The sequence below is a fragment of the Procambarus clarkii genome, chromosome 8 (assembly GCF_040958095.1).
Source record: "Procambarus clarkii isolate CNS0578487 chromosome 8, FALCON_Pclarkii_2.0, whole genome shotgun sequence".
Classification (NCBI taxonomy): domain Eukaryota; kingdom Metazoa; phylum Arthropoda; class Malacostraca; order Decapoda; family Cambaridae; genus Procambarus; species Procambarus clarkii.
In genome coordinates, this window is record NC_091157.1 from 30,402,011 (window position 1) to 30,409,829 (window position 7,819).

The following is a 7,819-nucleotide window of genomic DNA, read 5'->3' on the forward strand; positions in this document are numbered from 1 at the left end:
AGGTTTTAAAGCAGGGACACCAGACTACTCAAGAAGTCTATTGTTTTGCTGGGAATGAAGCAGTTACTAATGTCACTGGGGGATATTCCCTTTGTCCATGCTAACAAAGGAGGCTCCGAAGGAAGCGAGTTCCAGGCCGGATGCTCACCGAAGGTTTCCTTCATCCAAGACTAGAGCGTGTTAACTTCTTTTCGGATGCTTCCTGAAGTTGTCGGAATGAGTAACTTGGGTAGAACCTTCCTCTATAGACTGGATGTGTGTTCCCGTACAAAATGTCACTGGAGAGGCCAGTTTCTTGGCAGCTTTTCCTATTAGATTCTGGACAGTCACTTGACTGCCCCAGAGCTCCTCCAAACCTTTCTCCAGATTACTCTGATCACTAGTTATACCTTTGACTCGGGTTCCCAGGGAGAAAGGTAGAACTCTGGAGAGAGAAACCGGGTGGCAGGATGTTTATAAACGGGAAGGTTTCAGACTTTGTAATAAACCTTTATGGGTCTCTTTCTCCATCTATATACATACATACGCAGGTACCTAGGAAGGGCAGCTCCTCCAAATGGTAAACTTCAGGTCTGGATGAACTTAGCCCATTCATGGATGGGTTGAACTGTAGTAAACCAACCTCTCTTTTCGACAAAGGTCAAATGCTCGTTTCCAGCATCCCCGTCCTCAGGCCAGGCTCATTAGTGGTAACCATACCCCCCCCCCCCCATCGTTAGCTCCCGGTCAAAATGTATTCATCCGGTTTAACATTGTGTAAACAATTGGTTGTCATGAGTTAATATTATAATTTCAATTTCAATGTAAAGTTAGGGGGTAGGTTAGATTAGGTGTTAAGGTGCTGTTGGCTATTACTTATATTAGAAGTACGTGAAGTGAAAGTTAGAGCTTTAGAATTCTAATAGAGGTCGCCAGCTAAGCACTGAGAAGTTTGCACGCGATCTATAGTAAAGTGTAACAGCTTCGTCCTCGTAAACAAAGGCTAAAGTACATTCCATACACCTCCTAACCCCCCCCGCTCCCCCCCCCCCCCAAGGTTTATGAATGAAAAACCTGTTTTTAAATGTCTCGCCTTGAGGTGTTGCCGGGGCTTAGCATCACCGCGGCCCGGTCATCGACCAGGCCTCCTGGTGGCTGGACTGGTCAACCAGCCCGTTGGACGCGGCTGCTCGCAGTCTGACGTACGAATCACAGCTTGGTTGATCTGGTATCACAGCCTGGTTGATCAGGTAGGTCACAACTGATGACGTTCAAACATATCTTTAACACCGATTCGTTGACGACTTTTGTTTGAACCACAATGCTGTAAATGGTTCACCCACGTACTACAAATACAAATAATCGCCAACATAACCTAAACACCTAACCCAACCAATGCCTAAATATGCACTGTATACTAATTGTATAACAATATTTTTTTTGTATTATATACTGCTTATCACATAGACCAACCAGGTCGTAACACTTGCACCAGAGAATCTTCAAAGGAACCAAATCTTTGTATGGGACTTTACCTCATTTTGTTGTGCCAATATCTCTTCTCCGTTGTACCCATAGTCGTTCTCTCTTGTGTAGCTCTCGTATCTCTAATTCCTTTTTTCGTAGTGAGTCTTCAAAAATGTAATGCCCTCTGAGGCCAATGTTACAATTGGCGGTCATTCCATGGGTCATTGTTGAATCAGTTGACCTGGTTCATATTCCGGGGGGAGAACCACAGCCTTCTTTGGGGGAGAGGGTGGCCCCTGTTATCAAATACCCGCAGGACATTACATGGTCTGTTACAGCTATAGCTGCTTTGTAGTGTAACTGGTCCTGGTGAGCAGGCGTCTCCTCCTCTTAGCCTCTTGGTCTATGCCTATCGTTGTCTCCAGCTTGTTTGCCATATGCATTATTTCTGTTCAGTCGACAGAATCTTTTATTCAATCTTTTATTCTTTCAATCGACAGAAATATACTTTTTCTGCTGTTCTGGGTGCCTGCTGTAAGAATCTTAGTCCTGTGTACTCTTTGAAATCCATAGTCAAAGTCCATAATTCATCTAGGTCTGCTCAGAGTACTAGTTCCATCATTATCACATACAAACAAGGCTAGAACAGACTTCTTGGTTTCATGTTTTCTCTGTTTATGCTATTGATGAGTTCTGTCAGTAGTGCTTGCGGCACAATCCTGGCTGCGAAAAAAAATCCATAATTTGGTCTAGTTTCGCTTTGCCCAATTATCTAGTGACCTAATACACGAATAGCAGACAAATGCGTAAACGAATGTGTGACGGGAAACATTGGTGGCCGTGCAGTCTCTAATTCCAGTCACAAATATAAAAAAAAAAAAAAAACTGCAAAGGTGTCTTCACAGTGAGGTAAACTGTAGGATAAAGCAGAGGGGAAAAAAACATTTAAAAAATACTTTACTTTAAAAATAAATTAAACAAATTACAAAAATATCCAGGCTTGGCTCTAATACAAAGTGTGCAAAACACAGGATGAACAATCAAATTTACGTTACGTTAAGGTGCAAAATATGGTGCAGAATACTATGGGCTAGTCTGACTAAATCCGTTACCACACACAGATGTTAACAGGTCTACTTAGTTGAGCACACAGGAGTAATATAACTCATGTTGGGCAAGAACGCCCAATTTATGCAGAATATCAGCCGGGCAGATGGAGCTGGTGACTTCTTTAACTATTAACCGGCTGTTAAACTGCTTGTTTCAGAAGGCGTGGTCTCCCAGCGACCCAGGTGCAAGGTGGGGTGAGGGTCGATGGGGTAGGTAGACTGGTGGTATTGTCTAGAAGTCGAAGTAGTTGTTCTTGGCTGCAGTTCTTGATTAAATAGACGTGAATGAATAGATATAGGTCATAATGGAGTAGGCCGAATCTCTTCCTAGAGATTTTACCATGACAAATGGCAATTCCATGAAGTAATGTCAAGGTTTCATGGTGTCGTGGACTAGTAACAAGGAAGGTTAGACTTGCCTTAACGTGTGAGTGAACCCTTCAGGCCTGGGTGCACGAAACTACCACATGCATGATCTTGCATTTATCATTATTAACAAGCATTTGCCAAACTTCTGACCATTTGTGGAGTCTATGTAGATCTCTTTGTAAGGCTTCAATATCAATACTATTTCCCACTTTACCATACATCTTTGTGTCCTTTACAAATTTTATGATGTGGTTTGTAATATTCTCATCTATGTCATTAATGTATATAACAAAAAGGGTAGGTCCCAAAATGGACCCCTTGCGGCACCCCACTTATCATATTTCTCCATTCAGATTCGTTTCCATTTAGCCCAACTTTATGTTTTCTTTGTTTCAACCACTGTTTGTGTGGAGAGCCCCTTCGGCTCCCTGGAGCTATACCGGGCTGATGTGTATATATATTAGACCATGGCAACAGTCAATCGAAGGAGTTCTAGGCCTACCGAGGACCAGAGCCAGAACCTAGCCCCCTCAAGAGAGGCACAAGGAGCAATGGCCTAAAGACACCCTCGTGTAATTGGAAGCAGTCTTTGTCTGCCATCTACCAGGTCAGGCACTCAGAAAGGTAGAAATTCCAAAACAAACTACTTCTGATCAAAGAATTTGCAAACCGAAAGCCGAACTAGCAACAGAACTCCCCAATCAAAACCAAGGAAACAAGTATGACATCACCACAAATGCTGCGCATTCATCTGTGCAAACCCCCCCCCTCCCTGGGAGGGGGATGGGGAGATCCCAGACCTCCACGCCAGCAACTCTCCTCAGTTCACAGGCTGTTGTGAGGGCAAACGGTTGATCGACTCTGGCTCCATTCTTTGAGCAGTGCTGCAGTGCAGTGTTGTTGTTCAGTTTTGATATCGTGCTAACCAGGAGTAACGCAAGAGTACTGGGGCTGCATGCGCCTAGGGCCTAGTTGTCCTAAATGGAAATGAATCTTACTGGAGAAATATGGTGAGTAGGGGGTAGCGCAAGATTCCGTTTTGGGGCCAGCCTTTTTTCTCATATGTAGTACATCAGTGACATAGATGAGAATATTACAAACCACATCATCAAATCTGTTGATGACATTAAGATTTATGGCAAAGTCAGAAGTGACAATGATATTGAGGCCTTACAAAGATATCTACAATAACTCCACAAATAGTCAGAAGACTGGCAAGTGCTTTTTAGTATAAATAATACAAGACCTTGTATATGAGGTATAACAATGCACAATACAACTACCAAGTCAACAACATTAGCTATCAGCAGATTGCTGAAGAAAAGGACTTTGGAGTCAGAATCCACCAATCACTGAAAATTGCACAAGTGGGAGTTGCTGTTATAAAAGCAAACCAAAATCCTAGGAGTGGTCAAACAAAATATTGACATCAAGGAAAAGAAGGTAATTATAAAACTATTTAAATCTCTGGTGCCCCTGCCCCCACCCCCCTCCCCACCCACTTGGATTATTGCATCCAAACATGGAGACCTCACTCATCTTCAGAAAGACATGTCTGCTTTGGAGAAAGGTCAATGCTGGACAACTAAAATCATTCCTGAAGTAAGTGGACTCTCATACCAGGAATGGTTGAGGGGCCACAGGGCTAACAATACTACAACGCAGACATGACAGGGCTGATCACTTTGAAACTTTTAAAATACTGAACAATTTGGTGGATATTGATCAAGACCACTTCTTCACAAGGACAAATGTAGCATGAACAAGGAGCAATGGTTTCAAGCTCAGCAAGCCACAATGCAGGACAGAAAACAGGAGATATTTTCATCCATAAAGTTATTCCCCATTGAACTGCCTACCTGCAGAGGCTGTAAATGTCAAAATGCTTCTGAATCTGAAAATTCAACTTAACAAAATTATCAGGACAAACGGAGGGGGAGGGGACCTTTGACAAGCTACCAGCTTCCTGTCCTCATTGAAGTCACTAGAGAGATAGTGGCCTATCAGGTAAATTCAGATAAAATGTTGATTAATTGACCTGATATACTTAATTATAACCCTGTTGAGTTGTGAAAAACAATCATGTAGATAATCAATCGCATGGGCTGGATAGTAGAACAACGGTCTCGATTCATGCAGGTTGGCGTTCATTTCCCGACCGTCCAAGTAGTTGTGCACCATTCCTTTATCCTCATCCCATCCGAAATCCTTATCCTAACCCCCTTCCAAGTGTTATACAGTGGCACCTCGACTTACGATTGCCCCGACTTATGATAATTTTGAGTTACAGTATAAATTGAATAAAAAAATGCGACTCGACTTATAATAGTGTCGTCGACTAACGATATTTGTTGGTACACGTTCGAGTAGACTGAGTGCATGGTTCCCGGTCATGCAGACCGACCTGCCTCAGTTTACTAGAGTCGCCCGCTTAGTGACGATCACGCTTATAAGAAATTCCATTTTTGTGGTGATTTTTTGCTTTTTGAACATAAAACTGATTATTATATATCACGCCAAGAAAGTCAGTGGTAAGGCTAGGCAGTACAACAAATCTTCAGAGGAGGAAAAGGTGGCAGCATTAGAGGATGTCCCTTCCTCATTAATTAAGAAAATGTGTGCAGTATGGGAAGAACTGCAAAGTTTTGCTGAAAAGAATCACCCAGATAAAGCTGTAACAGGCCATTTCCTTGATCTTTTTAATGCCAATGTGATGCCTCACTACAGACAAGTGTTCAAAAGAAGGGAAAAACAATCTTCAGTGGAACGATGTCTGGTGAGAAAATCAAGCAGTGAGTCAGAAGCAGGTCCTAGTGGTATGCAAGCAAAACGTGCCAGAGTGTGTACCCCAGAGAAGTCCTCACTGCCTGATCTTATAATGGAAGGGTAACATTATATCAGTAATGTTATAATCCCTCCCAAACAGTAACATCTATATACCCAGTAATACAGTAACATCTATATACCCAGTATATACACTATACCCAGTAATGTTATAAACCCCTTCCAAACAGTAACATCTCTCCTCTTCCCCTTCTCCTCAACATCTTCCATATGCCATCAAGAGTCCTCCATAAAGGTAAGATAAACATATGTACTGTATTGTAGTTAGAGAAAAAAATTGTATTCAGTATAAAATGTATTTTTAAGTTAATATTTTTGAGGGTGTGGAACGGATTAATTCAATTCCCTCTATTTCTTATGGGAAAAATCGTTTCGACGTACGATATTTTGACTTACGATACATCTCTGGGAACGGATTACCATCATTAATCAAGACCTCACTGTACAGTCATAATGGCTTAGTGCTTTCCCTTGATAGTTCTCTCGAGAGAAAGACAATCAATGTCATATAGTGTCTGGCACAGGGCAATGTATGCTGCTGACTGCAAGCTCTGGCAGTGATAGATGGGTGAGGTTATCCACCACACACTCAACTTGTTTAGTGCATGAAACTGGCTATAATGAAGATACAATGGGGCCTCGACTTACGATGCTAATCCGTTCCCAGAGACGGATCGTATGTCGAAATAACGTAAGTCGGAGCAATTTTTCCCATAAGAAATAAAGGGATTTGAATTAATCCGTTCCCCACCCTCCAAAATATTAACATACAAATACATTTAATACTGAATACAATGTTTTTTTTCTAACTACAATCCAGTACCAAAGTTTCACTTACCTTTATGGAGGGCTCTTGATGGCATATGGAAGATGGTGATGAGGGGGGGGAGGAGGAGAGTTGTTACTGTTTGGAAGGGGAGTCCCCTTCCATTATCACATCAGGCAATGATGTTTTCTCTGGGGTACTCTCTCTCCTACGTTTTGCCTGAATACCACTAGGACCTGGTTGTGGTTCAGTGCTTGTTTGTCTCACTACAAATTTGTCAAGAGACATTTGTTTTTCCCTTCTTTTTAACGTTAGTCTGTAATGATGCATCACAGTGTCATTGAATAGGTTAAGGCAATGATATACTGCAGCTTGACTTGGGTGAGTCGTTTCAGCAAAGGTTTGCAATTCATCCCATATTGCACACATTTTCTTAATTTTTGAGGAAGAAACATCCTCTACTGGCACATCCTCCCCTGAAGAAATTTCCTCAGCTACCTCTTCTTGCTGTTCCATTTGAAGGGCTTGGAGTTCTTCGGTGGTCAGTTCTTTGTTGTGTTCTTCCACCAACTCCTCCACATCAGCACCATCTAACTCCAAACCCAATTGCCGACCCAGAGAAACAATTTCCTCAACGAGAGGCACTTCAGGTTCAGGCTCAAACCCCTCAAAGTCTCGTTCTGCAACATATTCAGGCCACAGTTTTCTCCAGCCAGAGATCATGATTCTTACAGTCACTTCTTGCCAGGCTTTGTCAACAAGTTTTAAAGCACTATAAATGTTAAAATGGTTTTTCCAGAACTCTTTGAGGGTGAGGTTTGTGGCATCCGTCACTTCGACTCATCTCCGGAAGAGTGCCCTTTCATAAAGTTTCTTAAAATTGGCAATGATTTTCTGGTCCATAGGCTGAAGTAGAGGAGTGGTGTTGGGAGGAAGGAACTTTATTGTAAGAAACTTAAATTCCTCATCCAATGAGTACTCCAAGCCTGAAGGATGGGCAGGAGCATTATCGAGGAGAAGCAGGGCCTTGAGTGGCAAACTGTTCTCCTGCAAATATTTTTTGATGGCAGAGCACACCACCATATTCACCCACTCCGTAAAAAATTGCCTAGTCACCCATGCCTTAGCATTAGCCTTCCACATCACACAAATTTTGTGTTTCTGCACATTATATTTTTTTAAAACCCTTGGATTATCGGAATGATACACAAGCAAGGGTTTTAATTTTCAAATCGCCACTCGCATTACCACACAACACAAGAGTAAACCAATCTTTCATAGGCTT